Raw genomic sequence first — 12,652 nt, 5'->3', positions numbered from 1 at the left:
TGTTTGCTAGCCTATCAGACAGAAAACAATGAAGAACAAATAGCGCCAACCCCCGAGCGACACCCTCCGTCGGGATGACGTCGGAGCTCCCCGGCTTTTGTTCGACTGATCGGTCGAACAGGTTAGCCGGGTTTGACCGTGAAAGTGTAACCTTTTTGAGTGATATTAATGGGTTTACTTAGCCACTCCGTTTGGGGACGTGTCGTTGAAGAAATGAGAGGGAAAACCAAATCAAGAGCATGCGAAAGAGTGAAACGTGGGATAGATTACCTGGGGCAATCTAATCAACTAAAAAAAAAACGCACCGAATAAAATCTCTCTGCTGTACTGATTTGCTGTTTATTCTCGTCCACTTGCAGGTATGCTCCCGAAGGAATAAACCCATTGCCAGGACTCTAAGGAGGTAAGGATCGTTGGGGATCATTTAGAGGGACCCAAACGAACAGTTCACTTTAAATTGACTTTCTTTTGCGTTCCTGCGCGTTGTTCATCGATTTCTCTCGATTCCATGCGATAAATATATTCTGCAATGATTCATACATTTTCTATATCAAGCACCACTCATTTGCATTCCCTCATTAACCTTACAAACAAAAATCACTGCTTCTTCAAATGGCGGCCATTATTTAGGCCTGCGAAATCCATTTTTGGCAGTAAACTCATTCCAAGCCAGACGTTCGAAACCGTGCCTCAGAACCAGCGATACCGCCAAGGATCAACCTTATTATAAATAGCAATTCCCTTAAAGGCATCATTAGTAATCTGCGGCTCCACAGATGTCGGGCTGTGGCGAGTAACCTAGAGGCTAATCGCAATGTATCAGTAACTATAACATACGTAACGCAGAGAACCAGAAACCATCAAACTAAGTTGCTTACTGCTTTCGTGTTTATGCGGTCGATTTTCTTGTTCTTCCCATCCTGGGACCGTAACGAAGCCCTCGGCTACCAAGGCCACTAATAAACACGACATGAAATTTCATGAGGCGTGCGAAACCGTTTCCCACCATGGCTATCAGATTGCTTGATTCGATTGTGGACGATATTTTGTTGCTGAGGCACACCACAGCATTCGAGAGCGGATCCACGAGATCGTTTGTGCGCCTTTATGGTTCCATTTATTCATGGTCCTTTTATTTGGTGCACATTCGGCCCATTCCATGCTGAAACGATATCGGAATGTTAAGATGTTTTCGAGCAGATTCACCACAACACGCGTCGTGTATGTTACAAGAAAGCACTAATTACGCCCACTGGTGGCATCTTTCATACAAGCGAGAATCTGTCGGTGGGATAGTCTTCCGATAATTCAATTTTTCCCTCACAAACTACGCGTGGAATACGAATCCAAATCAACGCTGTAGCCGAACGACGACAAAATCTGGACCCAAATCACGACCGAACGTGACTGTAATTCTCTCCTCCATTGCTTTAACGAACTGTGAATGTGTTGAATAAAGCATTATGAACGAATTATGATCAGTCGACTGGCTCGTCACCCAACAGCGGGTCACGCTGCGACTACAAACGGCACGAACTGATCGCACGTTGTAGTCGCTATGATTTATACGCCAGTGGCTTACGAGAACCGGGTGTGATTTTAATATGCATGACCGAACGATCCTCTCGCCAGCAGTTCTTAGCGGTTCAGGCAAACTCGTGCGAGTAATAATAGTGAAATTCACATCCCGGCACTCCTTAACAGCAATCATGTCAAGTAATCCTCTGCATTTAAAACCGGAATATGGAAAGACCAATAAAAAAAAGTGCACAAAAAATATGTGCCATTGGGAACTACATTCGCTTCCGGTTTGAATGTATGGTTACGCAAATATTGAACCAACATTTACAACCCATCCAACCACGCAAATCGCAACCTTTCCATTCCGTACGTTGCACACACCATCGCACACACACACACACATCATAAATTTCTTGGTACCCTGACGTGCAACACCCTCCAACAAATCCGTTCCAGTGCCGAGATTCATGCGAACCCACCGGAAGGTTCCGATCCGAGCGGAACCGCAGAAAAAAAAGAGAGAAAAACGTCATAAACGACCGTCGTAGACGATGGCTGTCGCAAACGGCACCGGAAATAGATAACAAACAATAAAATTGTCAAATGCAATTTACACAAAAGATTTCCTACAGGCGAGTGGCACATACGGGAAGCGAGGGGACAGATCCTACGCTCGACCGTGCAGGATGCGGATGAAGCCGAGGACTGTTGTCGTAACATCGCTTTCGAAAGCACGCCCAGTTGTGGGAGCTTTCGAGCGAATGCCACAGATTTGCCTGCTTTACCGGGGCACCATGGTAAGTTGGGTTTGTTGCAGGGGTTTTAGCATCCTGCCTGGCATGGTACCGAATTTCACAAGAATTTCACTTCACCCGGGTGGCACATGGGTCCATGGCCCATGTCCGCGTTCGACAGCGAAAACCTTTTATGAGGTTTACCACTTTCTTGCTGCTCCGGCAAAGTCAACCCCGTACAATTGGCCATCACCACCGGTGCACCGGTATCCGTGTGTCTCTCGTGCCACCGCGGAGAACTTCAATTGCCCTTGTCCCGTACTCGGGATGAACTCACAGAGCCAGCACTCTCGGGGATCGGTACGAAGAGTCGGGTGGTTCTGGTGGGCGCGAATAGCCGCTTGAGTGCTGCTAATGGAGCCCAAAGATGTACCGGACGGAGGGCATTTCTTTCATGTGTCTACTGCTGCTCACCATCTTCAGCACGAGTGCCGAGTATGGTGGTGTTGCGGCTAAGTACTCGGGGCGCCGTGAGACCCGATTTGCTGCCCGCTGGGACCTGCTGGCTGACGTGTTCCGGTAGACGACCAGGCGCCTCCATTACAAGAATGTGGGGAGTTCCTGCAAAAAATAAAAGGAAAAGCTGCTCTCTCGTGACCACGATACCATCAAAGGCGTTCAAATGTATTTTTAGATTAACTTCTTTCACACTCACTCGGGAGCATGGCTTATTCCGCTTGTTGACCGTTTTGAACAATGATTCGTTAATAACTTAAACTTTCTTTTCGACCATCGACCGTCAATATTAAGCTCGGAATGAAACAAAAAATCACTTATTGGTGCTAAAAGTGCGGCCATGACTTTCAAACCAGCAAGCAACAAAGTGTGGTTTTATGACCATCAATAAAAACGCCACTTCATCGAACACGCTACGACGTGGTGGCTTTCGCTAGACACGTTCGCATATCGCCCGCGATGATGATATCCCGTAGGACGTAATGAATGCCGGGCGGGAGAAATAAAAAGTAAAATCAATTCCACCGCAACGTAGCGCCCTGGAGAGCCCTCGGTTGGCTGTCGATTGACGAGTATTGATCGCATTTTCCCGTATATTTTTTCTCTTGCAATCCCCGCGAGTACCACGCGGAAGTGAAATGTGAGAAAAATAGCTCCAACGGGACGCGCATTTGTGTGTGTACACTGTGGTGAGCTCACTGAGTTGGCCCTGATTGAAGCCGCAGAAAAACTTGCCTCATGGCCTCTTGTAATGGCACAGACGAGAGATCACCACTGGCGTTTTGTTTGGAAAGCTATATGATGGGACCGCAAATGCGTTTACCCGCAACCATCGCAACCGACGAAGCGCGACTCGTTTTTGCTCCCACAACATTCACGCGTGGTTCGAAGTAGAAACGGAAATTTATCTTTCACAAACGCCACGACCACCATCGTCGACACAAACCATCACCAGAAACACAGCACACAGCGCGGTAATGAAATTATGTTTTATTGCACCTATTCAACCCATTTGCCCATCTTTCGCCTCACCGCTTTCCGTAGGGGGCCAGTTTCCATCACAAGCGCTACCTTTGAAGAGGCACCGATGCGGAAGCACTGCCACGAAGTGCAAATAGCTGCAAAATAATGTTATTAAATTTGGCGATCGTAACGTATTTCACATCCACACGTGTCTTTCAATGCGGTGTTAACGTACACGACAGCACGCTCATAATTCAAACGCGAGCGCACGAGTTGCTGTTCTGGGTTGAAACGTAAATTATGGGACTTTCGGCGAACTCACAACGACGCGCCTGTTTGACGGAAGAAAGTAGACGTTTCGATTGCATGGACAAACCGCAGAACCACGGGTCAGCTCGTTCGTTACGATGAAAACAGAATAAATAATCACCACCTCGGGGTGTGTATCGAACGGTGACCGTGAATCGCGTTTTCTGCTTGAAAACCTCCTAATGAACCGAAGCGTTCTGCGCGGTTTATTTATTTTAAACACCATGCCAAGGGCGTACATGCGAACGTGGTACAGGCTGTAGATTTATTGATACACTTCCCTTACGTAAGGGTAACAGCCCGAAACGAATCACGATTACGACTGGAAGGGAAACATTTTGTTGTTGTCAACAACCTTCGATTATTTTTCACTTGCATCTGCACGACTGGAGAATAATTTATTTTAATCTACCTTCAAATAGAGACCGAGAAAAGTCAAATGAGGACTGTATAATTTATTTCCCTAGCCGACTTGAAAGTCTACTAATATATAATTCACTTTTTCATTCTTTATTTGTATAGTACAGTAAATTCATCTTCTTTAAATCAACTATTTTTTTTTGTTGGAAATAATCAGACTCAAATGCACACGAGTAGTCGACATTGTCGAACGAGCCCTGCTTTGTTATTTTGGTTTCGTATATTCGCTTCAAAACGCTCGCACAGCTTTCAACTTCTAACCTATTAATCTTAATTTAATTTCTAAGTTTTTCACATAATATAAAATCGATTCAAAATATAATTGGAGAATTGGAATGAGAAATCCCTTGCTTTTTGAATTATTGAGCATTTTACATTAAACCGTTTTCTGTGGAAAATAACACAACCTTTTTTTTCTGCTCACATTGCGGTAAATAATTTAATCTTCCCTTTGGGTCGTTATTTGTTTTATATAATCCAATCTCCTTCACACGGTGTACAGCATCGTGTACTCTGTTTCCATTAAAAACATCGCACCTCTTAGACATCACACTCTTGCTCTCGTGAATGCAACGACAATCTGCGCCATCCACGACATATTTCTACGCTGCATTCTGCTACCTGTCTCTTCATTCGGCAACCAAGGAGACAGCTCCCTTCATTACGACGATCTGGTGCTGGTGCTCCCGGTTCAAGGCGAGTGTCGTGATCAAGTTGAAAGTCCCCAAACGTCAATCTAATTAATCCGACACAATTCACTCTCCTCAGACGGGTTCCCACGATCGTTATGGTTCGAGCGTACGTGCAGTCGGAGATACCGCATTTCCACGGGACGTGCTCATCACTAAGTCAGTTCCTTCGCACCGTCGGTGACCTGCGTGGGACTCGCGAAACATCCGCCCGTACGAACATCCAGCCAACCCAAGCCATGGTGCCCTTTTTAACGATTCCCTCCGGGTACCGAGGCTGTCGCGGTTAGGAGTCGGGCAGGAGCAAGTTTTTCGCGCCACACAAACACCCGTGTCCTTGCCCGCGTTGCTGGCGGTGTGAGCAGCTTCCCGAGGCACTGAGCTTTCCCGGTCGATTGTTGGGGCATGTAGCGCGAAGGGTTCTCGAGCGCAACAAGGTTGCCGCCGTTTTGAAGTTTGTTGTCCCAGCAAAAAGTTGTGCCCCATCTCGGTACCACCGGCATCCGCTCTCTCGGTTACCCTTTATTTTCCGCACTTTATAAAACCGCACGATAATGGTTCACAGTGGTTTAATAGCATTAGAAACTTCCTTAAGCCACCGGGAGCCACCCGTGCGGGCCAGGAAGCCGTGATGCAGCCCGGAATGTCTTGCGTTTCGCTCCGGAAATGGGCCCCTCCGGTGAAGCTTCTGTCAAAGTCACACGAAGCAATAACACGTTCCGGCATCCGAGGCGCTCGAGCAACCGATGCAGCGCTAATGAAAAACCACAACAAAACCTCCGGAATCAAGCAACGATCCGCAACGAGTTGACAGATCGGCGTACCGGGATGCTACCGCAACGGTGTCACTATTCATTTGCCACTAATCGACAGCAAACAACAAGCTGCGACACGCAAACAGTCACGAGTCGGCATACTTGCATTTGGAAACGGTCCGCCATCATCCGAGACAATATTGTTCGAATCGATTCGGGACCGGACAATCTAACGCCAAAGCGGTGGCACTGATTCGTTTCAAAGCATGATTTCCTTCCGCTCGCGTTGATTCCCAACGGCATAGGGCATGCGTTGCGAATGTTATTGATCGGAAAACTCTTCCACAGGAAAACGGCACGCCATATCTCATGTCTTCCTGACATAGGATGAGTTTTTTTTTGCATTCCTACGAGCGCCCAGAGGCAGACACTATCGCGACTCGGTTGGTCGAAAGCTTGATATTTGCCCAGCATCATCGGCCATCATATCCCGTGGCATTGTGTCGTGGTAACGTCATTGTCATCGCCACTCAGTCCCTTGCGTGTATCGATTTTTTCCACCATACGACTATTTGCTGTCCGTTGGTCACGGGTTCTTATCATGCGTTCACCAAATCCGCTCCCTTCAATGGTCAGCCTCATTTTCATCCACCGAAAGCCGAATTCTGGCATCGGAAGTGACAATTCGATGCACGGATGCTACACCACCTGATTCACGTGAGTTGCGACTCTTTTTTGCTCATTTTCTTTAACCCAACGAACGCCCCCTTGAATTGAGACCCCATGAAAGACCTGTTCCATGAAAATCCTCGCAACGAACTCGAGGCCGACTGAAGCAAAGCTCAGCCCAGCATCAACCGAAAGGGTTCGGGTATGTGAAATATTATGTTACGCTAGCCAACCGTGCGTTCAAGCCCGTTCGTAGCTTATGATCCACCCCAGGTGGATCACGGCTTTCAATGTTTTTTTTGTATCCTCCTCGGGACTCGTGACGTGACGGGAATGAAGCAGGGAACAAAAATGCTGCCCATGTGCAAACAAGCATCCGGATACAACAGCGACGGTGAAATCATGCTAGCACAACTTGGCCGGAAACGACGCAAACCACCTCCTTGAGCCACCACTTCGATGAAGTAGTGAGATGCGTCTAAGCTCCCTTTCAGGGCTCCTTCCTATTCGGAAGCACAAGAATCAGCTGCTGCTGGGCAATCGTTGCAGCAGAGTTTGTTTTTTTGTTCATTCTCTCATCGTCGGTTTATTCAGGACAAGGATTTTGTGGCTGGCATTTTGTTTTGTACCATATCAGATTTACTGGTCACTGGTAGAAGTGAATTTTTGCGCTCCACATTTGTTAGTGAAGCTATGGAGACGGTTGTAAAAATATTTCTGTACATGCACATCAGCAAACATGCGTACAAATTAACGCATTTGAATTATTTTGGCCGTTTTGAATAGCTACCTCATCTCGGATTGCAATATAATATTGTGAAATAAACTCTTTTCATGTTATTTAAATCAATTCTACATAGCAGATGACGGATGGACCTTTTTATTTAAATTTTATTCCATTAGTTTTATTCCAAACATAAAGAATGCTTCTCATCTACAATCACCAGCGACCAGTAATGAGAATTTACTGCCTAAAGTTGCCCCTTTGTGCAATCGGTCAAGATCCCTTTCTAAAATGTTTCCCTTGGACCTGGATGATTTTTTTTTGTCTTACCATGTGATTTTTGAATACGTTCCTTACTCACAGGTGTTGGAGATTTTTCTCATTGTGCGAGAACGATTTCTTTGTTATATGCGTTCCTGTGGTATATTTCATACCCGAGTTGAATTGGCGTGTATAGCGTGAAACACATATCCACATTTCCCGGTGCCTTTTGTTGGTGTTTGACACAAAACATCACGCTGTAATACCCAAACATTTCGCAAAGATTGAAAACCTTTATGGCATGGTAAAAAGCATTAATATTATTAGAGAGCATGTTAGTAAAACTCTATACATCCGTAATGCCTTTTTTATGCACTTGATTTTAAACTGAAATATAGATGTATATTTCTTTGTAAACTTTTGTAAACTTTCACTTACGACACCATTTGGAAGCCCTGGTAACGATTTCCAAACACACCAAGCATACCTCGGTATTTTCTCTCCTTCCATCTTTTTGCTTTCAACAGACTCCGTAAAACGTCATCCGCTTACGAAACTCCACAAAATCCCATTGTAGACCCGAGTGCGCAGAGCTGCTTGTCAAACAAAATGAAACTCAATCAGCACAAATAAATTTTCCTCCCGTACCACAACCCGGCCACGGATAAGCTTTTGTGCAGCGGCATCCAAAGTCCGGGTCGCTATTGTTGATGAATTAAAAATGCCGACGTTTTCCCGCAACTCGCGGGTACGTTGAACGCGCGGTGTTCAAGCGTACGTACCGAATAGTTCGTGGAAGGAGAAACGTTGAAAAATTGACGTGCACTCGGCAGCGAGCTTTTCCGTCCCAAAACGTTGGTTCTTGATCGCTCGGTCGTGCTGGGGCTCACCAACGGGAAACGAAAAGGAAAGTCAAACTGAGCCAGCAGCTCAGTGCCTGCGTGGTAGAAGAAGGCCATTTTGTTTCACCACAATCCGCTTTAAAGTTTATCCCTGGTAAGTGCGCATTAGGATGCTGCTTGATTTGGCATTTAAAATGTCTTACGATAAATCAATTCCATCCATTACTGTGCAGAGCAGTGACCTGGTGAGACACGAGTTGTGCTTAACAAACAAATCATGCCCATGCGCCTACATTAAAGGCATCCTGCTGCCACGTCAGACTGAAAGTCTGTTAAAAAACACTTGAAATCAGTAAACGTCTCAACAAAAAAAGTGAAATATAATATAGGCCATAACCAGCAAAAGCACTTAATGTTACGAGCTTAAAAACCGCCACCGTGCAGTTCACGCACCAAAAGGAAACTGAGGGAATGTTCGAGAAAGCGACCTCTCTTATCTTTCACGGCCGAGGAGGCTCGTGCCGGCTTGCAACGTCTCGCTTTTATCACAATTCACGGTAAATGGATAAACATCGATCGCGTAGGAAACGACGCAAACCGGCCGGCCAGTAGTCGGTCCGGGCGATACCCGAAACTGTCAATATTTGACTAGGAGAGCGTGCCAATATTGATCGAATTGTTTACCGTGAAGCGAAAATTGTTTACAGTACCGACTCGACAGACTGACTGGTTGGCTGGCCGGTTGACTGACTGATGGTGTCATGTGTCCATCGTTTGAGATGCGAGTCGTTTGCATTCGGAAGCGGGAGCGGACACGGGAGCGCGATTAAGGTGGCGAAACAGCTGCTAAGACGCGGATTAGCCGGCTGATGGAGGCGCCCAGTACTTCACTGGTGCACCGAGAATGAGCACATGTGTCGTCGCTGTTGTACCCATTTTATTCGCATCGTATGTGGGAAGAATTCAAGCTACTCAAAGCACACGCAATCAGGCTTTTGGTTCGTCAATTCAATTACAAATGCTTAATCCTTGAAGCCTTACTATTGCTGAATGCGAAAAGTTACGAATTGCTTCAAAGATTCCAGCAGAGCTGGTGCTTCGATATCGAACAGAAGCAAATATACGCTATAAAATACATCAAAAGGAAACTCTATAGAATGGTTTTCAGAAACGACTACATGATAACAAAAATTCCGTAAAACCAAATTTCATCAGCCTAAAGTGCAGCTGGTTTTTATCCTTACGGCACCGGCTCAACTCTCCGGGGATCTCATTCGGGTGGAGCTTAGTAAACAAAAAAACAAAAAAAAAACACATGAAATATATTACACGCTGGGTTTGCAATTTGTTCACCCCAAAAAGGAGAGTGTACCGCCAAAGATAGCACGCCCTGCAACATTAAAAACGGGTTAGGGTTTGGTCAGTCCTTGACCGGGCACAATAAGGTCAAACGAGCATCTATTTTGTGTTTTCACTTTGCAACCATACCATGATAGCACGCATCTCTTTTGACATTATCGATTGGTGCTTAATTAATTCCACTTGATAATCTTGCATCGACTTCCGACAGCCGTGGTTTGCCATTCTATTATCCATGACGAAACGAATGTAATGCAATATAATCGAGTAAATTGAACCGAAATCATGCGCTCGGTAACACTGGGAAGAAACAACCAGAAAAAACAAGCACCAGACAAGTAGGGGGGAAACAATCTCGTCGATAAGGATCGGCTCAATCAAAATTTCAATACTCCTCCCAGCGTCGGTCGCGTCGGTCGGAGGAGTATCCCAAAACCAACGAACATCAAACGGCAATAAAATCACATTCCGAAGCGGCTGGAAAAGCCACGCAGCTGTGAAACGCCAGCCAGCCCCCTATTCGCAACGATGATGAAGAAATAAAATTGATCGATATTTGATTTCAAACAGCTTTATCCAGTGCCACTTCTGTTCGCATTGGTGCTCGCTAGGAGGACGTCCAGGACGCTCCGTTTTGGCGTTGAATGGAATAGACGCTCTCGCACAACCGCGAAACCATCGTTCGCATACGCATTGCGATGATACGCTGTGAATTGACCAGAAAAAAAACACACGCAAAATAAAACCCTCCCTTGAGGCCGAAACAATACCGTTTCTTAATAGAGTACACAAAGCCCACCATAGGGTCGTTGTTTTCGAAAGCTGGTAAGTTTTATGACCACAGTCACTGGATCCTTATTTTACGGTCACATCATTCCGGGCCCATTGATCTATCAGCAGTCACGTAAGAACGTGAGATTGTCGCGATCCGAGCGCTTAAAGAAAGCACTAACGAGAGCGTATTGCAAACGGGAGCGAACGGAATGCGATGGGAAACAACCCTCCAACGATGCAACCTTTATCGAACGTTGTTCGAGATCCTGAACGTGGACGAACCGTGCAAAATAACCCATAAAACATAGCCATCGATACTTGTCCACACATCCGGTGGGTTCGTTTTCGGAAATGTTCAAGGCCTGCGTATTTTTTCCTCGTTCCACGGACATTACAAGCAGCGGCACAGTAACACCATGTCTACATGGCACGCGATTGACAGGAAGGATCGTAATCGGGTTCTGCTCTCATTCCAGCTACTTTGTCGATGAGTTTCGCGTTATACATAAATAAATGCCATCGTTACTAGTGTTTTGGCCTAGTTTCAGGCCCTACCATAGAATGAGCTGTGCTTGCATTGCTCTATGATTCAGTGCTCGAGAAAAACAGCGTTTAAATGAGGACAGTAAGTGACAACTGAGGCGATGACATGCCATTTTAGATGTTCAAGACTAGAGCAGTGTGGTACACGGCCACAAAGTGTTTAATAGTCTTGCTTAGCAGTATAAATTATTTTGAAAGATATTCAGAGTTAAAGCAGTTTCTACTGTTGATCTGTAACAAATTAACACCTATACAAGATATCAACGGTTGACCAGCTCTTAGCATAAGTTGTCTGACATTTTAAAACAGGTAAAATAATTCATACTTTAACACAAATAAAACTACCATCAGTAAACACACCTTACGTAACTGAATAAGGTTTTTTTTTATCAACTTTATTTCGATAAAGAGAAGCGTTTTTACTGCTTCTCGAAATAATCGATTATCGCTCGGCAGCGGCACCAACTGCCGGTTTAATTACAGCTCCTTCTCGTCCTCGAGTCCACTCAACGTTCGCCAACGCCCGCCGAACTCGCAGTGCTTCAAATTTGATGGCCAAAATAAATTATGTACTCACTCTTGCTATCAATCTATCTGCATGATTTTAACGCCATTTGTCAGCGGTGTAAACTGGCGCCCTGCCGTGCGCGAAATATCTTCACCGGAAGTACGCTAAGGAAGATTGATTCCTTCAAGCGGCCGACACCCCACCCCAATCGCCCCGGTCGGTCGATCTTCCTTTGATCCGAACCACCGAACGGTTTGACATTCGGTCGTTAATTTTATCTTCTCCCTACGGCGCACGCTTCGTCTGCGTCGACTCGCGGTTTAGGTTGACGTGTACCATCGCGGGATAAATTTCTGGGTGATGACAAGCACGATGGCCCTCTCTCAGTACTCCTCCGGACGTTTCGCCTCCCGAAGGGCATCGGAGCGTTGAGTCGCACGAACGCGGCACCATTCCACGCTAATAAGCTCTCAATTTATTCCACGGTGTCGAAAGCATCATCGGGCATATTAATTTGCTCGCAGAGGCCCCATCAGTACCGGGGCCACTTCAGGGCCGAGGGAAAACCTTTTTAATCGCACTTGAATCATCACGCTGATCGGACCGGTGCCCTCAGATATCGCCAGATCGCGAATGCACGCGAGCCGTTTAACGCGATCCAGATGGCCGGAATGGTCCGGATCGAGCTATAAATAGCGAATGCCAATTAGCTGACCTCGCGGTGACACGCGTTTCCGCATCGCGAACGCAATGAGAGTATTTACAAGCCACCGGGAATTGACATCGATCTCGGTAGAACGTTGTACCGCCGGCATGGCAATAATGATGTTTAACGAGCAAATTGATGTACAGCAAGGTGGTGATAATTGTATCAACGAAAACCCAAGGGAAGCGAGCATGATAATCATCAGGAGTTCCAATAGAGCAGTGTTATTTGAATGGTACAACAAACTTGAAAAGTGATGTAAAAACTGATCCATCGCAGAAGATGGATCGGAGTTGATTTAGGGTCTTTATGAACAGCAAAAAATCATCAACACCAAAGTAATTTACGCGATGAGCAAT

Source organism: Anopheles nili, chromosome 3, assembly GCF_943737925.1.
Source record: "Anopheles nili chromosome 3, idAnoNiliSN_F5_01, whole genome shotgun sequence".
NCBI lineage: Eukaryota > Metazoa > Arthropoda > Insecta > Diptera > Culicidae > Anopheles > Anopheles nili.
Note: the sequence above shows the minus strand (reverse complement) of the source record.